The sequence below is a fragment of the Ascaphus truei genome, chromosome 6, assembly GCF_040206685.1.
Source record: "Ascaphus truei isolate aAscTru1 chromosome 6, aAscTru1.hap1, whole genome shotgun sequence".
Taxonomy (NCBI): Eukaryota; Metazoa; Chordata; class Amphibia; order Anura; family Ascaphidae; genus Ascaphus; species Ascaphus truei.
The window spans coordinates 84,079,722-84,107,331 of record NC_134488.1 but is presented as its reverse complement, the minus strand read 5'-3'; the positions used below and the strand labels follow the sequence as shown (position 1 = coordinate 84,107,331).

General features: G+C 48.9%; 1 protein-coding gene across 4 annotated transcripts in view; it reads left to right on the top strand.

Annotated features, from left to right (window-relative positions):
• The window catches only part of CHD5 (chromodomain helicase DNA binding protein 5), a 212,975-nt gene that overhangs the window by 37,996 nt on the left and 147,369 nt on the right, over positions 1-27,610 (top strand). The window lies entirely within an intron of this gene.

Here is a 27,610-nt window from a genome sequence, read left to right as displayed (position 1 = left end):
TTTTCAGATCGCTACCAATATCAGCGGGGTCACGATCGGACTCATAAGGAGCCCGCACACTACCCTGCTTCTACCTAACGGATGCCGATTATCCTACACCACAGAGCAGTGTGCATTTACACGGTATATTATACCCTATCTTACCTGTTGACATCATCTCACTTACATGTGAGAGCTATGTGCCTCTTTGCCTAGTGGTGCTTTCACGGTAAATCAGTGAAGTATACTGACACCAACCAGGCAGACCAGGCTAGGGTACGTGAGTAACACACTCCAGTTGTGGACTAGGGATAATTTGCAGGCATCCACTCAGCAACAGCTCAATATCAGCAGATCATATAGCTTTTAACTCTTATTAAAGGGCAGTGGATATTTAGCTCCATCATTTGCTGGTGATAATAATTAATCACCTTACCATTTATTTATGACTAGCTGATATACCCGGCGTTGCCCGGGCGTGGAAGGGCAGGGGGCATGGAGTGGAAGGGGGGGGGCAAAGGGCAGGGAGGGGGGGGGGGCAAAGGGCAGGGAGGGGGGGGGCAAAGGGCAGGGAGGGGGGGGGCAAAGGGCAGGGGGGGCAAAGGGCAGGGAGGGGGGGCAAAGGGCAGGGGGGCAAAGGGCAGGGAGGGGGGGCAAAGGGCAGGGAGGTGGGGACTCAATTCCCCCCCACACACACACACAATCCCCCCCCCCCCCCACACACACACACAATCCCCCCCCAACACAATCCCCCCCCCACACACACACAATCACACAATCCCCACACTCAACCCCCCCCCACACACACAATCCCCCCCCACACACAATCCCCACACACACACTTCCCCCCCACACACACACACTCAATCCCTCCCACCCCCCACACACACACACACTCAATCCCCCCCACCCCCCACACACACACACACTTAATCCCCCCTACCCCCCACACACACACACTCAATCACTCCCCACCCACCACCACCACCACCAACACACACACACACTTAATCAGTCCACAATTTCACCTGGGGGGGCGACATGCTCCGATCCCCCAACCCCCCATGCTGCTGAAAACGGGAAGCAGACAGGAAGAGAAGGAGGGGCTGCCTGTGTGCAGAGAGAAGCCCCGCCCCCTCTGCAAGACACAGACATAGAAGCAGCAACACAGAGCTTCTGGCCCCGCCCCCTCTGCAGGCCCGCCCCCTCTGCAAGACACAGACATAGAAGCAGCAGCACGGAGCGCCCGTGCACAGCTCTGGCCGCCCCCAGGTTTCCCTGCAAGCTGCTCGCGCCCCCCTACATAATCGTGCGCCCCCCCTACCTAGTGTGTGTGTGTGTTTGGCCCGTCACTCCGCCTCAGGCCAATGAGAGGTGTGCGGGGGCGGGCAGCCTAAGGGACCAATGAGATTTCCCCTAGGGACACCGGACATCCAGACAGGCATACAGTGCTTTCACTAATATAGTATAAGATCCAGAACACTGACCGTAGTGTTTGTTTGGATCACTGTGTGTTTAATCTTCGTTTTAACACTCCTTATCTTAATTGGATATTTATTAAAGTTATTTTAATACATTCATGATATCAGCCATGTGATGGATGAGTGCCCATACTAGGTTACTTTTTCTCGTGTATATTTCTGGTAATGTTTTCTAATAGAGCATACTAAAAAATAAAAAAAAATGAACAGGATTTTGATTATTTCCTTTTAAAATTCCCTAATTCTTTGTTGTATAAATTGCTAAGTTGGGATTGATTTGCATGGGTTTGATCTCTTTAGATGACCAACATTTTTTGCGATGTTGCGTTTTTTCCCCGTACATATTATTTTCTGCAGTATAGCGATTTTTACCCTAACACAATTATCTTTAGTACTGGCACTGGCAATAAATCTATCTATCTATTTTAGCACGCTGATTACTCAAGGCTAGGTATACTTTAGGTACACTAAATATTCTTTAGACAAAGAACGGAGAACAATGGAACATACAGTATCAGGCTCCTTACCCAATTTAGTCAGTGCCCAACGCGACCTTATAAGCAATTATTTCTCTTTCTATCAGAGATTGCTGTAGTGCACGCGGTGGCATCATTTTAATCAGCCTTTATGCACAGAAATGCTGCAATCAGATTGCTATTTCTCAGCTGGTAAAAAAAGATAAAGCAGAGAACCATCTGTTAGTGTTTTTTGACGGGGAACAAAGTGAGCCATCACTTGCTGCCGCATTTCATTTTTTTTTTCATTTGTCTGCCTCTCATCTTATGCTTGTGCCAGAATAATTAGTACATTGGTGACGTTTTTTTTTTCTTATGGAAAAAAAGGTCTGCAGAAAAGCCAGCCATGGACAGACATTTCACAAATAACATTTAATGGTCAATGAAATAAAATGGAAACTTGCTAAGAATATACTGTGGACAATTAGAGTATCCTGTATTGCTAATGAAAACAATTACTACTGCAATATATAAAAATATGATAGAATATTGGAAGACGTTCTGGCGTTTTCCCACAGATTAGCATTCCATTAACTAATGGCTCTTAGGCAGAGTAATATCTTTGCTTTAGTTGAAGTTTTAGCACAGAACGTTGCGTTTGTACACTGTAATACCAGGGAACCCTGCTCTGCTGCAACACTTTTCCAAGGGTGCCACAGCACAGGTAAAAATACTCAGCTGTCTGCTCAACGGGCACCCCCCGCGCAGCTCGTAGATGTATAGGCTGCGATACACCACTCCTCTCTTAGGGGCCTATTCACTAAACTTTGATAAGTTAATTGCATCATCGATTGGGTTGACATGCTCCTACCGAACGGTATGAAACTTGTGTAAAAACGGTATTCACTAAGAAAAACCAATTTTTTTTAGCGTTTGGTAAAAAAATGTCATACAGCACTAGTTTGTATTTACTTAACGAGTGAAATGAACTTAACGTTCGATTTCGCTCCAGCAGTCTGGAAGAGCTGCGCAGAGAGAAGATGCACCCCCCTGCACAGCTCTTAGAGGCGATCATAGTATTGAAGCAGGGGGTTACCGGAGCTGAACCACATAAGTTTCAGGTCCGGGGAACCCCTGCTTATCGAGGTACAGGCCTCCGTACCGGGTTTAAAGGGCCATGATGCGAGAGAATTAAACTTGCCGGAGATACTGGCACCCCATACTGGTGCCTGTACCTCTGAATGCAGGTCCCCGGACCTGAAATGAATGTGGTTCAGGTCTAGAGACCCCATGCTTGAGAAACACCTGGGCGACCTGGATTGACCTAGATCCCCCGTCTGGCATCCCTGGTCCAGGGAGCAGATCCCCTGAGCTAATCATATCAGGTCGCATCAAGGTAATTGTAGCACCAGAGTTGATCAGGCCGGCCACCTGGCGATGTCCGATGGTCACTGGACACAAATGTTTCCTCTGGACATCGTTAACCTGCAGCCCGATGGCTGAAACTTGATGACCGTCTGTCTCCTGTGCTGGCTGTAGACAGTGTAGGGACCGCCGCCTGGGTCCTCAGCTGTACCTGTTGGACAGTTGCTCGCTGCTTCTCTGTGGGTACCAGTCCAGGGGGGTTAGTGGAACGGTGTAGATCGGGACAATCTGGTTTCATATACCCAGTCCGATGGAACTGACAGCACCGCCACTCATGCACACACTCTGTGGACTTGGCTGTATTTCACCCGGCAGGAGGTTTGGGTCTTCAGACTGGCGTAGGGTGAGCAACCTCCCTGCCTTAGGCACCCGAGTCAGGGCGCCCCGGGCAGGAACAGGTACCCACTTGGCATACTGCAGGCGAGTTGTCACAAACTCGTTCGCCATCCTGGCAGCCTCAGTGTAGGTCTTGTGGTCAACCACACAGTCTCTGACCTCAAGCAGACACTTCTGCAGGAACGGCTCCCGGAATATGAGGTCCAGCAGTCCCTGTTATTTGGTGGCATTCCACCTTTTGATATGCGGGTACCATGCTGGGCTAGCCAGGCTACGAATTCTAGGTGAGTGTCCCGGCCCGTTTCCTCCCCGGAACGGAACAGTCCCCGGTAAACCTCTGGATTGAGGGCATACCGGTCAAGTAAAATCGCCTTTACATGGTTGTAGTCCTGGCTGTCCACTGTCGGGATTCCCTGGAAAGCTTTCAGGGTTCTCCCAGTCTGCAGAGGTGAAAAGTGCAGGACCTGGTCCCGGGCTGGGACACAGAACTGTCCGCACTGTGCCTCGAAAACTTTCAAAAAGCCGTCGATATCATCGGTGCCATCTACAAACGTGGCAAAGCTGTGGTAAAATACCCTCGGGTGCCGGGGCTGGTCGGGGTCCCGACGGGGCCGGGACATCGGAGCACCTTGGGCAGCCGCGATCAGCTGCAATTTCTGAGGTGACCCCAACAGCCATGGCTGTAATGATAGCCATCATATCTGCAGCAGGGACAGCAGTAGCCAGTGGTGCAAGTGGGACCACAGGCTCATCCTCACCCTCACTCTCACCCTCTGTTTCCTTTGCAATGTCCTCGATATCCAGGGTTACGTCCTGGTCTGGAGTAGCCACAGTTGCCCCCATGTCCAGGGGAGAAGCCATGCCGGCTTCATGTTGCTCCAGATCCTCCTCGAGCTAAGCTTTAGCCCGACCGTCCGTCGGTAGCCCATAACCCTCACACCGGGTCATGACTTTCTGGCGATCCCAGGACCGATACCGTCCTGACCGCTGAGACATCTTCACCTTTGGGCACTAAACTTCAGTGACAAAGAACAGTGTTCTTTCTCCTGCTCTGTTTAAATCGTGTGTACATGTACCACTTGTTTTGAGAGCTCGCAATCTGTGAGCTCTTATTTGTGCTATAAATCCCTGCAAGAATTTATAGCCCAAAGCCTAAGGATCCCACCGCTGCCACCAGAAAAAAGCCTGTCATGGGAGACCAGGGACTTTTAACACCATTTATATATTACCGGGATCATACATTAGGCAAAACAAGGTAGTAAAAATAAATTGCGTTTATTTTGGTAAACCCACATACAACAAGATGAATTACACAAGAAACAGTTCAAATACACTTACTGGGGTCTGGGGGGAAAATCTAGGCTTTCCTAGGTGCAGGGCCTACCAACACAGGGAATACAGGGGAAATGCTAGCTACATCGGTGCTGAGCGCCACTTCAAAAGCTAACCTAGTGCTTGTCTCCACTTTCAGTTGAGATAGGGCTCTTCCAGACCTCTCTGGTGCAATTCGTGGCAGAGCACTTTTAAAACTCCCGCTGAAAGTCCTGCTCTCTGCTTGTCTAGCAAAGTTACAGTCCCGTAGCACAAAGCAAGTTCAAATTTCCCGCTTTATAGGGCTCTCCGATCCTCCTTCATGTGTCTCCGGCACAGTCTTAGATCAACTGCACGACAGGGTTCAAATAAGCTGTGGTGCGCTGATCGGGTCCACTTTTTCCATCTTCCCCTATGTCATAGGAAAGCATGGTAGAGGTATTGGCGACCAATCAGAGCGCGGCTTCAGCTCACGGACCAACCTGGAAGCGAGGGCTCATCTCCATGGACCAAATAGGACTGGGGGCGGGTTTTCAGAGTTAAAGACTTTGTGGAGGGAAATTCAAACGAGTCAATGAGCACAGCGCCTACCAGGGGGACTTGGCAACGGCTTCCCCCAGCCGACAGGATTTCTCCCACTGGGCTGGCGCCACTCTGGCTGGGGAGGCAACAAATGGCTCTGGTTGTCGGGCAGATGCTGCCCGGCCCGATTACCACCCCATGACACCATTTCCTTTGTCCCCTGCCTGGGAAGAATGGACAGGGGCCAGTGAACGGGCTTAACCTTTATTATTCTGGTCCTTGGGCCCCTTTCCATCATAAGGGGTGCCCCAAGATTTTTTAAATCTTTCATGCGTTCCCATGCTCAAAATAAGTTGCAAATCCCTGCTTTAATATATCATCACAACACATTATACAGAAGACAATTGTTTTAAAGACAATTCGATTTTTATTTTGGTTCTTTTTTTTTTTCATTCTCTGAAAGAAAACAGACTACTTGGCAAGCTGCTATATTTTCTGATGCATAAAGCAAAGCAATGGGGAATCCCTCAGGAGAAGGTACTGCTAAGAGTGCACTCAAATATATTTGTTTAACTTGTATATCACCCATATAATATCTTTCACATTGCTTGAACGCAATTTCTGGGCTGCTAAACTTATATGATTATGTACTGTCTGTATTTTAATTCAGTTTTTTAATTGGACACATTACGGGTAGGTTTGTCAATGAAAATCATCATCATCCCTTTTTAAAGAATGCCGGTGCACAATTGTAGTCATATATGCATTTGCAGCTGAAATACAAACTTAAAATCATTGCATAACCCTTTATGACGGGCTAGCACAGGCACCTGGCATGCCTGAGGACATAGTGACGTACCCAACTGATAATGGCAAAAATTCTGGTTTTCTAGGGCAGCGGTTTGCAAACACCCCGCGCCTGCGCCCCTCCTACCTGCTCCCTCCTCGGTCGCGCCCCCCTCGCATCTAATGATATGTTAAATAACGCTGTGGGGTCATGTGACGTCACGTGACCCGCGGTGTCATTTGACATCACGTCTCCATGGCAACGGGCGTCATTTGACGCCACGTTGTCATAGAGACGCGTGACCAGAGCCTGGTAAGTTTACAGAGGCCTCGCGCTCTCGGTGTGGTGCCTTTGTAAACGCCGCGCCCCCCACAGAAAAGTCTCAGGGCCCCCCTGGAGGGCATGCCCCCCAGTTTGCACACCGCTGTTCTAGGGGACGATCGGGATAACTGATCCAACAGAGAGGTCAGCTGGATCAGAATGGAAGTGGAGCTCCCTCCACTTTTGTTTCCATCACCGGGGGGCGGTGGGAGTCATGTGATCGCTGCTGAAATGATCTGCCTGTAAACTAAATGCCGAAGGTCCAGTGGCATTCTGGTGATGCGCGACCTCAAGCTCTGAAAAGGTTAAAATAATTTTTTAATACAGAAAATGGCTGGGTAAAATGTTTTGTTACTGTGTGTACTGGTCAGTAGCTCACGCTCTAAAAAAGAAGGATGTTTTGCATCAGTTTCCTGGGTTTTGTGTAGTGAATGCACAAATTCAGGGACTAACATTTTCTAGCATTGCATTCATCAGACTTGTCCACCCGTCAGAAAAGGACATATGTCACTACCCAATGAGACAAAGTGTAGCCATTTTAAAATCCCCTAAAATTAGAAGTTGAAAACTGTCAAAGGCTATGCTGATTGTAGAATACTATATAATAGCTGAAGAAAGTGATTTAAACCTGGCGAGCAGGACAGATTGCTGCTTTAAGACTTGCATCAAAATCTTCTGCAGCACTGGGATGAAAATAAAAGAGAGGTATAAGCAATACAAGTAAAACACAACTTGTGAATATGTCTCCAGGCAATGAATGCATAGCAAATAACTGCAAAAAAGAAAGGGGTTAATAATTAAAATAAACAAATGCCATGTTATAATCAAGTTTGTAAGTGTGTTTTAAGTGCAACGTGACCAATGAATAAAATGTAACTCCTGCCGAAATATCATTTTGAAGATTAGCAGATGTAATTGTGTAGTTGTGCTTGCAAATGTTTGGATTACAATCAGTTCATCATGAAAATAATTAGAGCTACTACAGTAGATGTAGCAGGATACGTATATAATCCAACGGCTTTAATGAATGATTAAAGACACATGTTTTCTGGCGTCTCCCTTGTTGCAAATTTGTTTCTGTTATTAAAGTGGAAAGTCAGGGCTTGTCTGATCTAAATATTTGTGCTACTTAGGCCAGGAGTAATGAAAGCGCAATGTGGGGGTATTGCGCCCGATCTGGCAGTCGGCGCCATGCAAGTCAATGGCAGTTACCACCAGATCCAGTCGCAGCTTCCCCACATTGCCATTGGTGATTCTAAACCACAGAGTGAGCATTGAATTGTTTTTACATGTAGTGCGCCCTGCGCCTGTCTTCAGCACCCCACACAAAATTCTGTGATGTATGTAATTTACAAAAAAAAAATACAAATAAAATAAGCAGAACTGGAAACATATGGAATTTAAGTAAAACAGCAAATAATAATTGAACATTTCCATACAAACAGTTTTAACTGGATAAGGCTGAACAAAGAAGAACCCAGACTCACGGGATAACACATTGCAGCATTAGGCCTCGGCCATGTTTAGTGCTTGCTTGCGGAAGCGTGCTGAGGCGCGCTCCCGCTCAGCACTGAGCACCTACAGTCGCAATTAGAGCGGCTTTAGTAGGGGCTCACCTACGCTTCCGCAAGCGCGCGGAAGCGTAGGTCATAGGGGAATTTAAAATTCCCCCGCTTGCCGGCGCGACAGGCCGGTCACGTGAGTGTTTCCTAAAGCAATAAGATGCGTTGTTCCCTTCACCTCTGCAAGACAAGCACTTGTGCACTTGCTGGCGCGACAGGCCGGTCACGTGAGTGGTTCGCCCAATCAGGGCGAACCAGCTCCGTAACGTCACTGGCCCGCCCCCGGCCAGTGACACACCCGCCCCCGGCCCGCCCCCTGACGGCCCGCTGACAGCGCGTGCGGTAAGCAACCGCAAGGCCAGGGAAAGCACCCGCTTTCCCTGCGCCTCAGCGCGCCTCAGCACGCCAGCAGGGAGCCTGGCCGAGGCCTAACACGTTTACAGATCTGAAAGTTTTTATTGTTTTTCTGTTGGTTGGTTGTTGAGTGGAAACATGAGATTTATTTCAAAGTCGTCCCTACTGTACGAGAAACAGATATACTGCATAAGAATAATGGGTGTTGCATTGTCATATTAGCATTACTAATTTGTACAACATTGAATTTATGATATTGTGTATTAACTAATTAAACGGTTCAAATGTAAAGCAACTAAAAGAGATAGTGCTGGAACAGCAGAGTCAAGGATTCAAATATAAAGTTAGAAAAATAGTGCAGTTTCCACACATATCACCAATCAGATAGTATGCTGTATTGGAGACAGGATTACATTTACATATCCACTCTGAAGAAGAACTTCCTGATTGTCATTGTGTGAAACTGTATTATACCTTCTAATGGGAATTTCAACCCATAAGAATTGATCTATTAAAGCACCCCATTTCAGATGAAGCATCCCTGTTATTTGCCCCATAGAGGCCTTCTGTGCTCATGACCCTTGACTCTTTCCCATTCCGTTTACTAGCCCACCCAAATAAATACCTTGGTTGGGTACAAATGGCTACAGCCTTTTCTAAAACATAAACACCAACACTTCTGGACCTGGTTAGCAATAGCCCCACCCAGTCATTTTGATTATGCTCACTGTCGCTGTATGACCCAGTGAGCACTCCTGGTTCATAACACCTGGGGTTCCTCATAGGAGTACAGCCCTAGGCCCGCCTCACCTCACCCTGACCAGTAGGTCATCCTTTGGACCACTCCCATTTCTCAACATTAACCACCTGGGCAAAACGGACCAGTCCGCATCCCTCCAACGCCGAGGCCATTTAATCCCTCAAATTTGCCTTGCTACCACCAACAACAGCGCAGCCTCCTTTAAACATTCTACAAACCCATATACAGGTAGTCCTCGTTATCCAACGTTTCACTTTACAACGAATGGCATATCCAACGCTTTACAATGCAACCCTACGGGCCGTTTTTTGATGACGGAATGCGTTATCCAACGCTCACCGCCACTGATAAACATGGGATTCACTTTACAACGGTTTCACTATCCAGCGCTACTTCCAGAACGGATTCCGCTGGATAACCGAGGACTGCCTATAAATTAAACCAAACCGGAGAATGCCATTCTCCCGATAAAGACCAGCACCACTGAACCCTACTAAGCCCGCCGCCGGGCAACATCCCAACAGGTCGTGTTCATTCCTCTACCTATCAAATCTGGCCCAGATTATTACCCCCTACATGCAGAACCTGAATAATCGGGTCCATCCTCTGCACACTCTCCCGCTCACTGCCATGTCCGTGTAATGGTTTATGCCAACATGATATCTCATCCACCCTTTCTGGGGTCATCACCTTTCCAAGCAGACTCCTTACCTGCGCCACCCCCTCTAGTACGCTTCCCTTTCCTAAAGCAATAAGATGCGTTGTTCCCTTCACCTCTGCAAGACAAGCACTTGAGCTTCAAGTGGCATGACGCCCAACATTTACATTCGTCTTTGTTATAAGCCCAACATACTCCCTGCCTCAGTGTGGCCAACTACCCTCATTCCTTGAACAGGAGATAAAAGCTGTGGTCCAGGGGCGAAGCTATAGCCCGGGCACATCTCACGGGCCCACGCTCTTGGGGTCCCACTCTATGGTGACCAATCCGCCTACTCTGCATGCGCAAAAAGCGCTTGCTGACTGCGCATGGGTGATCGGCACTTGCTGGCGGCTTGTGTGCATGCGTGATCAGCACTTGCCAAACCTGCATGCGCGATTGGAGCTTGCCGGTCGGTCATGCGCGAACGGATTTTGTCGGTCGGTCATGCGCACAAGCGTCTGGCAAAAGGTGATTGCGCATGCGTATGCGCACGAGCAGTCGGCAAGTGCCGGTTGCGCATGCGTGGCCAACGCAATAAAAAAAATTGCCCGGGGCCCCAGCAATGGCTAAGCCACTGCTGCAGCCTCATCTCCACATATATGCCTGCCCAAATTCTGTCTCTAGTGGCCTGCGGTAAATGATAACCCCGCGGGCTCGCTAGACATAAGTAATCCTCCTTGAAGCTACTGTCTGACACGGTCAAGTGACCACCCACCCCACCTGCTTCTCTGGCGTAACCTGGCCAGAGAGCCCCTCTTTCCACAGCCCTGCACTGGCCCATGCTATAATTCCAACTATGCCCAATACCCCTCATAAACCTGAAACTACTGATGCCTCGCAGCCTATGCTCCCTGCCACTAGAGCGCTACCTGGGGGCTACTTACGCCAGCCCTGGAACACCCAATGCGCCTGTGCCGAAAGTTAATGTGGCTTGAGGACTAGTGACCCATGCTCCCCCTCCTGCTGGAACACTTCCCAGAGGGACAACACCTTGACTAATCCAAACTCCTCCCACCTCACCACCACCTTCCCCCGTACATGAACCTAGCAGACCGGGCACAGGTCCAGCCACCGTTGGTTCTTACACTCTGCTAGCCCCAACCGACTGTTGGGCCGCTCCGCATTTGCCTCTCCCTTCCGATGACCTGCTCTGCAATCTCTCCACTGATCCGCTGTATTCTGCAGAACATCACTGCTGATGCTCCCATCCAAGAGTCTGGAACCTGCCCCCTGTGTGGTGTTCCTCATCCCGTGTCACGAGGAGTGACTGCAGGGCAGGAGTCCAGTAGCTGGGACAGGTTAGCAGGTATGTAGCGATGGTCAGGAGATAGGCCGAGGTCTGAGGCAGGCAGTAATCAGGTAGCGATGGTCAAGAGAGGCCAATGCCAGAGGCACACAGCAGACAGGCAGGTAACGATGGTCAGGACAATAGAGGAGCAATGTAGTAAGGTAAAAATAGGGTTTGGTACACAGCAACAGTAAAAGACAGCGAGGCAGTGAGCTGGCTTACTAAGGGAACCACAATAAACAGGCAGGGCGGAACAAGAAGGGGTAGTTTTTAAAGGCGGACTGCAGGGAGAAGCAGGTTCAGGCAATGAGCAATGAGTCACCTTTAGAAAGTTCTCTGCAGTGAACAGTAGTCCTGGTGCAGACCAGCAGAACTCCAGACTGGGAGCGAGAGAGATCAGGGTTCAAGACTCATCAGACACATTCCTGACCACTAAATCCCAAGAGGCAACCTTGCCCAAGGTCTGTCTAGCCGGACCCCACGTCTTACCATACCTTCTCTCCCTCTGGGTCCTGTTAGGGACGTTTTTCCCTTGGCACCCCTGTGGCCTGCTGGATCCTTCTTCCCAATAAGGGAGCATCTCCAACACCCTCACCTCTGCCTCCTTGCCTCTGTGTGCAGGCCTTTTTGCTGGAGCAGCGCTACTAGAGTATACTGCCTCCGTGGCTGAGGCGGGACGGGCCTGCTGCTACTCTCCCCAATTGTGCAAGGACTTCGGGGGGGGTGTGCGCAGAAGCAGCACGTTCTCCCGGCCAGGCTCTACACTGAAATCCAACAGGAACCAAGAGTCTGGGAGTGAAACCACTAGCTCTCTGAGCCATCCCTCTCCGTACTGCGCTGCTCCCCTCTGCAAATCTTCAAGCAGCCTGGCGAGTTCCTCCGCCATCAGTGCTGGTGCCTCTGCCTTCTGGATGCTCCTTCTCAACTACATTGAGGGCACAATATCAGAAGAAAGCTTATCCCCGAGGACAGCATGTGGACCTTTTTGGGAGGTTGTAGGAGACAAGTGCAGAGGTATAATCATGGAGACGTATTTAAGGCAAAATAAACATTGGCTTTTATTTAGCCCGCAGCTTTAAACAGTACAGCTTCATGTCAGCATGCAAAACAAAAGTAGGCCTATCCCTTTGTAAGGGCTGACTCACACTTCACAGTCCCTATCTGCGGGGTTGGGAGGCTAGGCCTCTCACTAATCTCTGACCCCTAAGTCCAAAGAGGTACCTGTAAGCAGGGTTTCTTTGTATCAGTCTGGGTGGATGTCCGTCAGGGGGGGGGGGGGGGCACCCTCTGGTAGGTTCCAGGGTTCACTGCGACCTGGAACAGAGGGTCTGGTTCCCTGAGATCTCTCTGGCATCAGATACATCTTCAGTGCTAGAGAGATCTGTTTCCTGGGGATCTCTCTGGCAGCACCGTTCCTCTGCGCTAGAGAACCCCATGCAGTTTGTGCAGCACACCTTTAAACCTGCTTGATGAGCCAGGTGGAGACTGGCTAATTGACCCTAGCTGCCATTAACCAGCTCCTTGCTGGACTCATCAGCTACAGATAGGTTTTATGTGTGCTGCTTTTTTAAACAAAGGAATGTCCCTGCCACAGCAGTGTATAGAGGAGGAAATAGGTAGATCATTGGGTCACAGCCCTTGAAATAACCTAGCCCTCCCTCATCCTCCCCCGTACATACTGCATGGCCGCTCAGGCCAAGGGTCATGCTCCCTTCCCCTAATTTGATCAGGGCTTCCTTTACTTTGTACAATGCTTGGAATGCTCACTTTCTACAGTATTCATGGGCATACACAGAATTACAAATAAATAAACTTTAAAGAAGATTATTTGTAAGTAAACTCAAAGCTTGATGTACAGTGCGTTTACAAGGCTTTTAGATTTTACCTTTAAATCAGAATAGCTTAGTTTGATGTTGCTTCTTCCCTCCCACAGATTCCATGGGCAATACACTCTTTTATCATGTAAAGCACAAATATAAGCAAAGTTCTTTTTGAAACACAAATCTCGCTGTAAAATACCTGCGCCAGTCTGCGTCTATGTAATAATTAGTTGAGCTATTTTGGGGTATGTCTGAGTCGAGATAAGGGATTTATGGAGGAAGTGGGAAGAGTTAGGTCAGAGTTACATTTGCTCGTTGGCGCAGGTCTATGTATTAAGAAATATGAGGCTTGCTGTATTTTACTTGATCATTTTCTGCGTTGCTTTTCTCCATCACCTTAAAGGTGGAGTAAATGTTTATTTTATTTTTGCGCTGAATACTAGCCACATATTGAGTAGAGGTTGGCAAGCTGGGGGTTCAAAATAGGAGCACCCCTAGAATCCTGTGTTTCTGACCAATCCGAACCGTGGTTCTGCTTACTATTCACCATTTGGCAGCAGGGAGGGAAGAGGAAAGCGCAGAAGAAGGGGTGTTATGAAGAGCTCCTCACTTTCATGCAGCCATCTTGCTTCCAACACAGTCACCTGCAAACATCTGCTTAAGCCATTGTCTGCCTAAAAGGAGAAAATTGTCATTCAATCCTTACAAAGGATTAAGTGACACTGTATAATGATACAATATATTAAGCAAGCTGCATTAACACAACGCAGCCTGTCTAATAAATAATTAAGAAATGACTAAATGAGTATCAGCATGTTCCATGTAACATACTTGTTTAGTTGGTCATTAGAATCAAGCTAGCCAATGTTAATGGCAACTAAGATCAAGCAGTTTGATTAAAAAAAGCTGTGTGTGCTGTGCACGCGCATAGTAAGTGAAACTTCTTTGACTTTTGTCACAGAAATTGTATTTGTGTTTGTGATGTTTTAATTAAAAATCAAAATACAATTTAGTTGACAAACAAATTTGACTTAGAACGTGCGTGCTCAGCACACATCCCCTGTATTTGCTATTTGCACTAAGCGTGAATTCCTCGTGTGTGTGTGCGCGTGTGACTCTGTGCGTGCGTGTGTTACAGTGTGTGTGTGATGTATGCGCACCCCCCCTGCACATCGCCCCCCTGCACATCGCCCCCCCTGCACATCACCCCCCCTGCACATCGCCCCCCCTGCACATCACCCCCCCTGCACATCGCCCCCCTGCACATCGCCCCCCTGCACATCGCCCCCCTGCACATCGCCCCCCTGCACCTCACATATCCCCCTGCACCTCACATATCCCCCTGCACCTCACATATCCCCCTGCACCTCACATATCCCCCTGCACCTCACATATCCCCCTGCACCTCACATATCCCCCTGCACCTCACATATCCCCCTGCACCTCACATATCCCCCTGCACCTCACATATCCCCCTGCACCTCACATATCCCCCTGCACCTTACATATCCCCCTGCACCTCACATATCCCTCTGCACCTCACATATCCCCCTGCACTTCACATATCCCCCTGCACCTTACATATCCCCCTGCACCTCACATATCCTCCTGCACCTCACATATCCCCCTGCACCTCACATATCCCCCTGCACCTCACATATCCCCCTGCACCTCACATATCCCCCTGCACCTCACATATCCCCCTGCACCTCACATATCCCCCTGCACCTTACATATCCCCCTGCACCACCTCACCCCCCTGCACCTCCTCACCTCACATCACATCACCCCCTGCACCTCCCCTACACCTCCCCTCAGATCACGGCGGCAGAGCAGGCAGCACTGATTACTCCATGTATTACTACTGTGAAGCGCTATGTACATTAATGGCGCTATATAAATAAAGACATACAATACACTGCGCGCGGAGCGTGAAGTCTTGAGAGCGGGCTGGCGGGGAGGAGGGGGAGAGCGGGCTCGGCTCGCGGCGGGTGGCAGAGAGGGGGAGCGGACTCGGGAGGGAGGAGGAGGAGGGGGAAAGCCGTCCTCATTCACCCAGCAGCGGCAGCGCAGGGAGGTCTCCAAGCCGTGGCGTCCGTGAGCGTCGCCATGACTACCGTGCATGCGCGGCATGTCAGCGGGCGCGGGCAGCGGGCGGGGAACGGCGGCAGTTAAGAGCGGCGGCGGCGGATGTGTGGGGGGAATGGCGGCCGTTAGGAGCGGCGCCGGCAGCGATACATGTGACAGCAGACGTGTGGGGGGAGCGGGGGGGAGCCGTGATGTCACTTCCGTTTCACATTTCGTCTCCAACTCTCCAGTTTTGCCCCATCAGAACTAGGTGCCACTAAAGAAGTTTCACTTCAAAAAAATTTAAAAAGGAAGGAAGAAAAAAATGGTCAAAAAGTTACTTATAAAATCCCATTATAAAAATGTTACCCTACCTATCACTATCTGTGACTACACAATATATAACATACCAATAACTGGAACTATTGGGACAGACATGGACCAAAGTACCCGAGACATTACCATAAAGTACTCACATTTGTGATGGAGCAACGCAACCTTTGACATTGCCATTAATCATAATGCTTTAATGATTATTTTACAGTAATTTTAACAGGCAAACACATACTTCAACAACTTCATATGCAGCCCACTCACTATATAAGTTGGAATGCAGGCCTTTCAATGTCTACCTGTTGTAAATGCACTAGAGTTCCAGCAACATTTTAAAACAAAAAAAAGGATTGCAATGTTAAGTAAGATCAGCAATAAAAAATTATTCAAGTTAATTAATAATACAAATATTAGGTATTAAATAAATTCTTTAAGGCCTATTCTAGTAGCCTTCATAAAAAAAAATCGCTGGGCCGGTTACGCCACCAGGTTTTTGAGCGTTGCTATCACGGTATTCAGAAAGCTTCGAATACCTGCGATAGCAAAATGTCCAAAACTGGCGAGAAGCCAGCGACGTGATGTTCGCCACTCCCTAAAGGGCTCACCTGGCGATCTGTAGCGATCTGACCCAGCTGCATAGAGAGCTGCACAGAGAGAGACTCCTCTCCCTGCGCATATCTCACCAGCGATCGAAGGGTTTTAATAAAATGTTTAATACTAGTGTATTTGAGCAGGGGGTCTCCGGAGCAGAACTGTGTTGATTTCAGGTCCGGGGACCCCCTGCTTCCCGAGATACAGGCCCCATTATGGGATGCCGGTATCTCCTATGCATTTAAATATCTCGCGTCACTTGACCATGGGATTTAAATGCATAGGAGATACCGGCACTCCATAACGGGGCCTGTATCTCGGGAAGCAAGGGGTCCCCGGACCTGAAATCAACGCGGTTCTGCTCTGGAGACCCCCTGCTAACATACACTAGTATTACGTTTTTTATTAAGACAGCTTCATTACCATAGCGGCTAGCTTAAAATCCTTTTTACTCATGGAACATATCACATGGTACAGGACCAATGGGATTGCCTTCAAGAGGAGGCAGACGGCCCGTGGAGGACAGAATAGACTCTGGTGCCGGGAAGGTGTGTGCGTGGGGTGTGGGGGAGGGGCAAGGCAGAGGATGCCGGTAGGGCCGGGGGGCTGGGGAGGGGGTGTGAGCTGAGGATCAAGAATCCCTAGGGCCGGGTGGCTTTGAGGGAGGGATGACACGTGGGGGGGGGACATGCAGGCTTGCTGTTAGCGTCGCTCTCCTCTTCTGGCGGCCGCGACTCCTCTCGACACCTACCCCTGATGACGTCACTGCTGAACATCCAACTCCAAGTCACAACGCGGACGGAAGGTAGTAGCTCCACCCTACGCTCCATCACTTCGTCAGGGGTAATGCAATTTTGCTAATTCTCGCAGAACCCCGGACACTGCCTCGCGGAACCCCAGTGTTCCGCGGAACCCTGGTTGGGAATCACTGCGCTAAGGTAATGAAGTTGTCTGTAAATGCATTTTTCATGCATCTGATTCATGCAGGGAGCCTCCGGTGCTGATATTAATTGATATCAGCTCCGGAGACTCCCGTCATCCATCCGATGCAGGAAAAAGCATTTTTTCCCCTAAGTCCTCTCTCGCTGCCTTCTCAGCAGCTTCTCCCCAGCTTCACGACAACTTTTTCTGGCGTGAGGATTTTGGGAGAAACTCGCCATCCTAGAGCCGTGATTAGTCTCGATAAGCTAATTGAGGCTACTAGAATTGCACGAGTTTCAAAACCGTTCGATAAGTGGCTTATCGCCGCTCACCCGGCAATGTGTTTTAGACGGCAGCAAAAAATGGCGATTCATGCCTTTTTTGCCCACTTATCGAGGCTTTCTGAATAGCAGTAGGCATTTTGGCCGAAAAGGCCTCGATAAGTGGGTTATCTAGGCTACTAGAATAGGCCCCAAAGTCTCTGTATTTACCAAGGAGGAATCAATTGCAAAAGTATTGCAACAAAAGAAAGCCACCACCTCAACATTAACTAACATAGAAGTGCAAAATCGGTGTGATAAAATAAAGCTAAATAAAGCCGGGTCCCAATGGTATGCACTCAAGGCTTCTTAAGGAGCCAAGTTCAGTAATGGCCAGACCGATATATTAATATTCAAGGACTCCATTTCCACAGGCTCAGTACCACAAGATTGGCGTAAAGCAGACATGGTGCCTATATTTAAAAAGGGAGCTAAATCACAACGGGAATTACAGACCTGTAAGCCTGACATCATTAGTGGGGAAGCTATTTGAAGGTTTAGTGTGGGAAAATATTAAGGAATACCTACTTGATAACAAAATTATTAGTAATAGTCAGCATGGATTTATGACCGATAGGTCGTGCCAAAGTAATCTTATTAGTTTCTTTGAAGATGAATTTAGTAGGACTTTAGACTGTAACAATTGAATTATTCTTAGATTTTGCAAATACTTTTCATGCGGTTCCACACAAGAGGTTAGTCAGTGTACAAAATAAAGGAGATTAGTCTGGGTAAGAATATTTTCTTCTGGATTAAAGAAACAGAGAGTTTCATAGTTACATACTGTAGTTGATGAGGTTGAAAAAAGACATATGTTCAACCTATGCTACATTTAGACAACAGATATTTATCCTATATTTGTACTTACAGTATATTGATACAGAGGAAGGCAAATAAAAAACCCCAGTGAAACATCATCCAATGATGTCTCATAAGGGGAAAAATAAATTCCTTCCTGACTTCAAAAATGGCAATCATATTTCTACCTGGATCAACATCCTTAAGTGTTCACTTATTTGGTATATTCTTGTATACCTTTCTAAAAATATATCCAACTTTATTTTTGAAGATATCTATTGTAGCTTCCGTCATAGTCTCCATGGGTAATGAATTCCACATTTTAACTGCATTTACTGCAAATAACCCATTCCTTTGTTGCTGGTGAAATCTCCTTTCCTGCAACCTTAAGGGATGACTGTGTCCTTTGTACTGCCCTTGGGATTAATAGTTCGTTTGAAAGCTCCTTGTATTGTCCCCAAATATATTTGTATATAGTTATGATATCCCTTCTTGGATGCTTCTTTTCTAATGTAAACAAATTTAAATTAGCTTGCCCCTCCTCATAACTCAGATTGTCCAGCCCCTTTATTAATTTGGTGGATCTTCTCTGCACTTTTTCTAGTTCCATAATGTCTTTTGTATGAAGTGGTGCCCAAAACAGTACTCCATATTCAAGGTGTGGTCTTACGAATGTTTTATAGAGGGACATAATTATGTTTACTTCCCTTCCATCCAAGTTTCCAGTCTATCCAAGTCCTTTTGGAGAGAAATTACATCCTGCTCTTATTTTACTACCTAACTAGTTTCATCAGCAAAGATTGAGACTTTGCTCTATATGTCAACCTCACAATCATTAATAAATAAGTTAAAAAGCAAGAGTCCCAGATCCTTAAGGTACTTCACTCACAACTTTAATGCAACCAGAAAAGGTTCCATTTACGTCAACTCTCTGTTGTCTATATTTCAACCAGTTTTTAATCCAGGTGCAAATATTTTTCAGATTACAATGTGCTGTATTTGGTACATTAACCTCTTGTGTGGCACCATATCAAAAGCATTTGCAAAATATAAGTAGACCACATCAACTGCATTACCCTAGTCTAAATTCCTACTTACCTCCTCAAAAAAACTAATAAGGTTAGTTTGGCACGTCCTATCCTTCTTATATTCATGCTGACCATTACTAATAATTTTGTTATCCATTATGTATTCTTGAATATTATCCCGTAGTAAACATTCAAATAGCTTCCCCATTATTGATGTTAGACTTACAAGTCTGTAATTCCCCGGTTGTGATCTAGCTCCCTTTTTAAATATAGACACCATGTCTGCTTTATGCCAATCTTGTGACTTACTGAGCCTGTGCAAATGGAGTTCTTGAAAATTAAATGTAATGGTTTGGCTATTACTGAATTTAGTTCCTTAAGAACTCTTGGATGTATGCCATCAGGGCCAGGTGCCTTTTTTACTTTGCAAAAAAAGCACAGAAGCGCACCAAGGGTCAAGGTACATGTAATATACAAATAAAATAGTAACAAGTAAAAACTTACATATAAAATAATATAAGTCCAGTAGAGGCCAGTGCACAGGTTTCCAGTTCAGTTGGATGGTAGGCGCAGGGGGTAAATGCTGAGACTCACAAATCAGTCCCGCGCGCTGGGACCAACTGGCTCTGCAGAACTCAGATGTCACTTCCGGGTTGCGGCTTCTCGCAGGCCTTTTTTACTTTATTTTATCAAGCCGCCTATGCACTTCTTCCTCAGTTAACTAATTGTTGGTTAATATAGAGGTTGTGGCTTCCTCCTGTGGTGCTATTTTTGCAAGTGATTCTTCCCTGGTAAATGCAGAGGCAAGAATGTGTTTAATGCCCCTGCTTGTACCTGATCTCCAATAATTTGCTCGGCCATCTCACATTGAACGAGTTCTATATTTTATTTTCTAATCTTTTGTTATTAAGGTACTTAAAGAACTTTTTAGGGTTGATCTTACTTTCTGTTGCAATCCTTTTTTAAGTTTCAATTTTTGCTCATTTGATTGCCCTTTGGGGACGTTTGTTACATTCCTTATAATTCTGATATGATACCTCCGTCCCTTCTGACTGTAAGATTCTAAATGCCTGCCTCTTCTTTTCCATTTTCTACCCTACCTGTTTATTTAGAAACACTGATTTAGACGTATTTCTTTCATATTTACTACCCAAGGATATATACACTGATAAGTCTGCTTTTCTAACAATGTTTTAAAGACTGCCCATTTATCTTCCACATTTTCCCAGCAAAAACATCATCCCAATATCTTCCTTGTTGGTTATTCCTCAGTTTATTAAAATCTGCCTTTGTAAAATTTCAAGTCTTCGTTGATCTCATGTAATATAGTTTTTGATCATTTATTTAAAATGAGACCATGTTATGATCACTGTTTCCCAATTGTTCCCGCACTTTAAAATGTATTATTACTTCTACATTGTTTGATATTTTCAAATCTAGTATTGCCCCTCTCCTGGTTGGTTCTTCAATAATTTGGGTCATATAATTGACTGTATCACCCCTCAAAAACGAGTTTCCTTTCATTGTAATGCCTTCTACATTTGCAAAGTATTTTGGCTTCCTCAATCTCACAGATTTATAGCATATCCTTACAAACATTTTCTTTGTACCTTTACCTCCACTGCTAATTTCTATCCACAAGATCTGTGCATTTTCATCAGCCTCTTCGTAAACATATTCCCTTATAATAGGTTTTAGATCCAGTATAACATATGTAACGGGTATTCCACCCCACCCAATCTCATATATAGTGTGGGTGAGTAGAACATGTAGTGTTACCGGTGTGGTGCGTATACCTGCAGGCTCACAGGAGGTCTGAGCCTCCGCTAATGAGAGCCTGGGGTGAATCCTCTGGAACGAATCTTCTTTCAGCGCCTCCACCTATGTAGGATTCTAGGGAAATGTAGAATGACCCTAACATAGGAACCCACTCAGAAACCAGATACACCAGTATTAGGGATAACAGGTTTACTGAATGAACAAACACGAATAAGGACAACTATTACATCATCTTTAGTACCATCACAACAGTATAACATCCCCACACGGTGCCCACAGCCCAACCCTTGTCCCGTGGTCAGCGCTGCCACTATGTGTTAATAGAATGTTATGATCTGTTGGTGCACTTGTAGAGTACCTGCCGAGTGCTCCTGCACTCGGGCCTGCAACTACTTCTCAAAGGATCTGTCGACCTGGATCCCGTCTGATCCGGTGCTGTGAATCTTTGCTTGGGGTCCGCCAGGGGTGATCCCACCCGGGAGATAGTCTTTATCTTTGAACACCGACTTGAGCCCAAGTCGCCTTATGGGAACTGCAGCATACGCTGATCCCTATCTAACCTTGGCACTACATGACAGGGTCCCTAACCTAGGGCCTGTCCCTGATGTACCGCAACCTGAGGTGACTTGGGGAAAACTCCTAGGGCCTGCGGGGTTAATAACCTACCCCCCTCCCCTACTACCCCAAGTCCAGAAACCTCACTAACCACTAGCTCCTAACTCACTAATCCTAACACTAACACGCCTGCAGCCGACACAGTTCTCACAGTCAGCCTGCAGACAGTAACACACGCTGCACACACACTGCACTCAGTACACGCAGCGTCACATACAACACTCAACACAGCAACCTGGAACCCGCAGCAAACACACTGCACACACTGTGCCTATTTGCCAGTGCGCACAGCACTACCCGCTGTGGCACTGCCAAACCTGCACCTTACATACACTAAGGGCGACCTCCCTATCTAGGGCCGTCCCTTATCAGTTACCCACTAACCTGGTGGGGAGTTGGGGCCTACCTGGAGGGTGAGGGTACCTATCAGGATGCAGGAGCTGCACTCACTCCCCGCATCCTTCCTTCCCCTTCAGCTCCTCTGCTCCAACTGACGTGACTCATGCAAAGCCCGGGAAAATGTATCTCTTTCCTCCAGGGCAGTCCTGCAGCCCTATTGGCTCCTATCAAGCACCTGGTGCCTGCCTCGCTATGCCTCATGGGAATTGTAGTCCCGAGGCCCCTACAATAACATTGAGGCCGCGTGCGTGCCTTCCCTCTGCCTACACAAACCTGTAATGGCCGCCGCAACCTCTCACTAACTTCCCCTACTCTCGCGCGACTCTCCTGCGCCTTCCCTGCCCTCACGCAACTGTTCCCTGGCTCTAGGGTTCTCCCTGCGCATGCGCGACTCTGCCCTGTCTCTCGCAGGCTCCCTGCGCATGCGCGAGCTAACTGGGCCGCCGGGGACTCACTGCGCATGCGCGAGTTGAAACGCAATGGCGGCGCCCTATCCGCCCGGCTCCGGAAGCGCCGGGAGCCCTGAGATGCGCGTGCGGCCTTGGCAACCGGCCGCACGCGTCCCCGGCAACCCCCGAGCCGGGACCTGACCGCCCTCTCCCCTGCCACTGCCGAACGGAGCCGCCATTGGACGCGGCGGCCCCCGTGATCGGCAGTCAGGTGAGGGGGGTGCGGTAGCGCTGGGGAGACCTGGCTACACTCTCCCCCTGGTGGAAAATCCAACGTCCTCGCTTGGAGAACGCCATACCCTGACATAAGGTTACACAATAAAATACGGCATGTCATATTTGTTACAATTATCAGGTCGACTTTACACCTCAGATTACATAGTACATCACACTCAATAATACCCGAGACTGGCTGAGACCATTTGTGGGGTGCCCCTACCAGATCAGATGGGGGTACCTCACTTTTGCGTCCGTGAGCCTCCCCCAGAAAAATTTCTTGGAGAGTACACTCTAAGGCGACAGTTTCTGGCTCTTCGCTACTTCCTCCCCCTGGTGGAAGGAGTAGCCCAGTGTCTCTGAAGCAGACCTTTACCCGGTCATCCGCGGCAGGGATGCGGTAGACCAGGAGGCCAGGACCTTTCCCGCGGTCCACCACTTGGCGAATGGCACGCTCCTTTTTGGGCGTAAAGGAGGCCAGTCTCCCTGGATCGTCCTTTACACAGTCCTTGTCCCTACGGACTTGTGAGGCTTCCACTGAGAAGCGAGCACTGGGAAATGTCTCGGTTTCACCTGGCAGGGGGGAAAAAGTAGACACCTTACCCCTGCGGTGAATCACGGGGGCCAACAGGTCCTCGGGGACGCTGTCAGTTCCCACCTTGGTGGTATCGGGACCTGCCCCTGGCACTTCTGGGGCAGTCCACTTACGCGCTGAAAACTCGGGAGCGTTGGATCCCAGTCCTGGGACCACTTGTGTCGGAGAACACGGGCTCACACTCCGCTCAGGAACCATAGCTTTGGCCTTCTTCACGGCCACCTCCATCGGAGTCTGTGAGGAACAAGGGGGTTCCTTACCACTCGGCTGGCTGACGATGGGCTTCCCTTCTTCCGGAAGGATCGGCGGTAGACACTGGTCCACTCTCTCCTCTGGACAGCTACCTTCTAGTGAGGACACCTCCGCCAGGACGCGATGCAGAGGGGAACCCTTCACCCGGGCGACCAGACTTAAGGAGCCATCGTGCTCCGCGGTCACCTGGAGGCTCACCCCCGACACCCCTGGGGCAGTCGACTCACCCTTGTCGGCGTTAGGTACTGGTCCCCATTCTAGGACCGAGGGTACCTCTGTAGTAGGTCGGACTGACCATTGTAGGGCACACGGGCCCACAGCAGGGTCCGCAACATCGGGACACACTTCCTCTAGGGCACACGGGCCCACAGCAGGCTCTGCATTCGCCGAGATAGTGTGTTCCTTGGTGTCACTGAAGTGGTCCGCCGGCAGGCACATCACCACAAGTGACGGGTCGCTGGATTCACTAGAAGAAGGTGGGGGTATATACACCTTACCCTGTGATTCCTCTGTCTCACTGCTGGGGTGGTTCGCCGGTAGGCGCATCGCCACCGATGGGGATTCAACCTTGTCCGCTGGCAACATCACGATCGGATCCTCCGCCAACGTGTTGCTCGGCTCCAGCATGGGCTGATCCGGGTTCTGTGGTTCCTGCTCAGGAACCAGGTCTAGAAGGTTCACTTGGGCGCACTGGCCCTCCGAAATGTCTATGAGAAGGGTAGATGGGTTAGTTATACTGACCGGCTCTTCAGGCTGGGGCACAATAGGTTTTAAGAACCAGGCACCGCAATCTTCACATTGAGGCTCCCACGCCAATGCCGCTCTAGAACAGTCACATGTATGGCTAAAATACTGTATGCTCAGTTCTCCATCCACGGTGCCGGTCTTGAAATCCAGCGGTAGCTGAAATAGGTCGGCTCCTTGGACATAAGCCTTTTGCAGGCATGTGCACATTAATGTAAGGGCTTTCACTCCTGGCACGTGCCAGGCCACATACACATTGGGGTGTACTCCCTTACAGTCTGTTTCATCACCATCATCAGAAAACCAAGAGTCTATTTCATTTATGTCGGCCACAGTGCCCTCTTCCTCGGGCTGTCCTGTAGCCGCCAACGGCACGGGTTGCAGAGTCGGTATCCTGCAGCAGCCACACATGCGTCCCCAGGCCAATTTACAAAAGGAGCAGTCACCGTTGTTACAGAAACATTCCCGGCACCCATCCTCGTTCGCGTCTTCCAACCGCCCCTTTATCAGGCACGTCAAAACACCAAAGTTCATACTACCCGACGGACTCAATGATTCGATCATACACGGGCACAACAAAAAGGATACGCACCCGGCCTTAGTCTGCCAGAGTCCATATGACGGCGAGCAATTTTCTTTGCACCCCGTACTTTCTTTGATGGAGACAGCAGTTATGGGTGAAGGCGCACTGGGCCTGCTCCCCCTGGTGGAATCTGAAGGAGAGGCAGCACACTCTTTCATTAAGTGACTCTGGCTCGGCACAGAGTTATTCAGTTGGCGGGGGCGGGGCTTAGGATTTCCCGCCAAGCTCGGACAGTCTGCAACATTTTCCCGCGCGAGCGGGAAATCAGCACGTGACTTCTTCATGGCGAACAAAAATAGCACAATTTAGAAAAAAAATATACCGGGCACCCCAGGTCACATCTCAGCAGCGCCTCCAAATGTAACGGGTATTCCACCCCACCCAATCTCATATATAGTGTGGGTGAGTAGAACATGTAGTGTTACCGGTGTGGTGCGTATACCTGCAGGCTCACAGGAGGTCTGAGCCTCCGCTAATGAGAGCCTGGGGTGAATCCTCTGGAACGAATCTTCTTTCAGCGCCTCTACCTATGTAGGATTCTAGGGAAATGTAGAATGACCCTAACATAGGAACCCACTCAGAAACCAGATACACCAGTATTAGGGATAACAGGTTTACTGAATGAACAAACACGAATAAGGACAACTATTACATCATCTCTAGTACCATCACAACAGTATAACATCCCCACACGGTGCCCACAGCCCAACCCTTGTCCCGTGGTCAGCGCTGCCACTATGTGTTAATAGAATGTTATGATCTGTTGGTGCACTTGTAGAGTAAGCACTCGGGCCTGCAACTACTTCTCAAAGGATCTGTCGACCTGGATCCCGTCTGATCCGGTGCTGTGAATCTTTGCTTGGGGTCCGCCAGGGGTGATCCCACCCGGGAGATAGTCTTTATCTTTGAACACCGACTTGAGCCCAAGTCGCCTTATGGGAACTGCAGCATACGCTGATCCCTATCTAACCTTGGCACTACATGACAGGGTCCCTAACCTAGGGCCTGTCCCTGATGTACCGCAACCTGAGGTGACTTGGGGAAAACTCCTAGGGCCTGCGGGGTTAATAACCTACCCCCCTCCCCTACTACCCCAAGTCCAGATACCTCACTAACCACTAGCTCCTAACTCACTAATCCTAACACTAACACGCCTGCAGCCGACACAGTTCTCACAGTCAGCCTGCAGACAGTAACACACGCTGCACACACACTGCACTCAGTACACGCAGCGTCACATACAACACTCAACACAGCAACCTGGAACCCGCAGCAAACACACTGCACACACTGTGCCTATTTGCCAGTGCGCACAGCACTACCCGCTGTGGCACTGCCAAACCTGCACCTTACATACACTAAGGGCGACCTCCCTATCTAGGGCCGTCCCTTATCAGTTACCCACTAACCTGGTGGGGAGTTGGGGCCTACCTGGAGGGTGAGGGTACCTATCAGGATGCAGGAGCTGCACTCACTCCCCGCATCCTTCCTTCCCCTTCAGCTCCTCTGCTCCAACTGACGTGACTCATGCAAAGCCCGGAAAAATGTATCTCTTTCCTCCAGGGCAGTCCTGCAGCCCTATTGGCTCCTATCAAGCACCTGGTGCCTGCCTCGCTATGCCTCATGGGTATTGTAGTCCCGAGGCCCCTACAATAACATTGAGGCCGCGTGCGTGCCTTCCCTCTGCCTACACAAACCTGTAATGGCCGCCGCAACCTCTCACTAACTTCCCCTACTCTCGCGCGACTCTCCTGCGCCTTCCCTGCCCTCACGCAACTGTTCCCTGGCTCTAGGGTTCTCCCTGCGCATGCGCGACTCTGCCCTGTCTCTCGCAGCCTCCCTGCGCATGCGCGAGCTAACTGGGCCGCCGGGGACTCACTGCGCATGCGCGAGTTGAAACGCAATGGCGGCGCCCTATCCGCCCGGCTCCGGAAGCGCCGGGAGCCCTGAGATGCGCGTGCGGCCTTGGCAACCGGCCGCACGCGTCCCCGGCAACCCCCGAGCCGGGACCTGACCGCCCTCTCCCCTGCCACTGCCGAACGGAGCCGCCATTGGACGCGGCGGCCCCCGTGATCGGCAGTCAGGTGAGGGGGGTGCGGTAGCGCTGGGGAGACCTGGCTACACATATAAACATACTCCACCTCCTCTTCTATTTGCTTGATCCTTCTGAAAAAGGGAATAACTCTCTAAATTAACTGCTCAGTCACGAGTTTCATCCCACCATATTTCGGTAATGCCTGTGATATCATACTGCTCCCTTGTAGCTATTAATTCAGGCTTCCCCATTTTATCTGTTAGGCTTCTTACTGTACAGTAGCAAGCATGCCTTTACGTTTTTTTCCCAGTCTGTGCTATTGTTATCTTATCTGCTCCTGCCTTTCTACTCCAATTGAATTTAGTCTGTAAAAAGTTTTCTAGTAGTATCTCTATTTAATTGTTATAAATGGAACCTTTTCAGGATGGGCTTAAGTTACACAGATAATTGTGAGGTTATGCATTTGGGAGCAAGAATAAACAGGGTACATTCAATTTAAATGGGACGAAATTAGGTCAATGCTTGGCGAAGGATTTAGGAGTGATTGTAGACAACAGGCTTATTAATAGTGCTCAATGTGTGGCAGTAACTGCAAAGATAAATACGATATTATCTTGCATAGAATAGAGTATGTGTAGTCTATAGGCCAGGGGTGCGCAAACTATTGGAGCTGCGCCCCCCCCTGCTTGCTCCCCCGAGTGTTCGAGCCCCCCTTACTTTGTTTTCCAGCATCAAATGACGCCGCGTGATCATGTGAAGCCAAGTCGTGACCCCACAGTGTCAT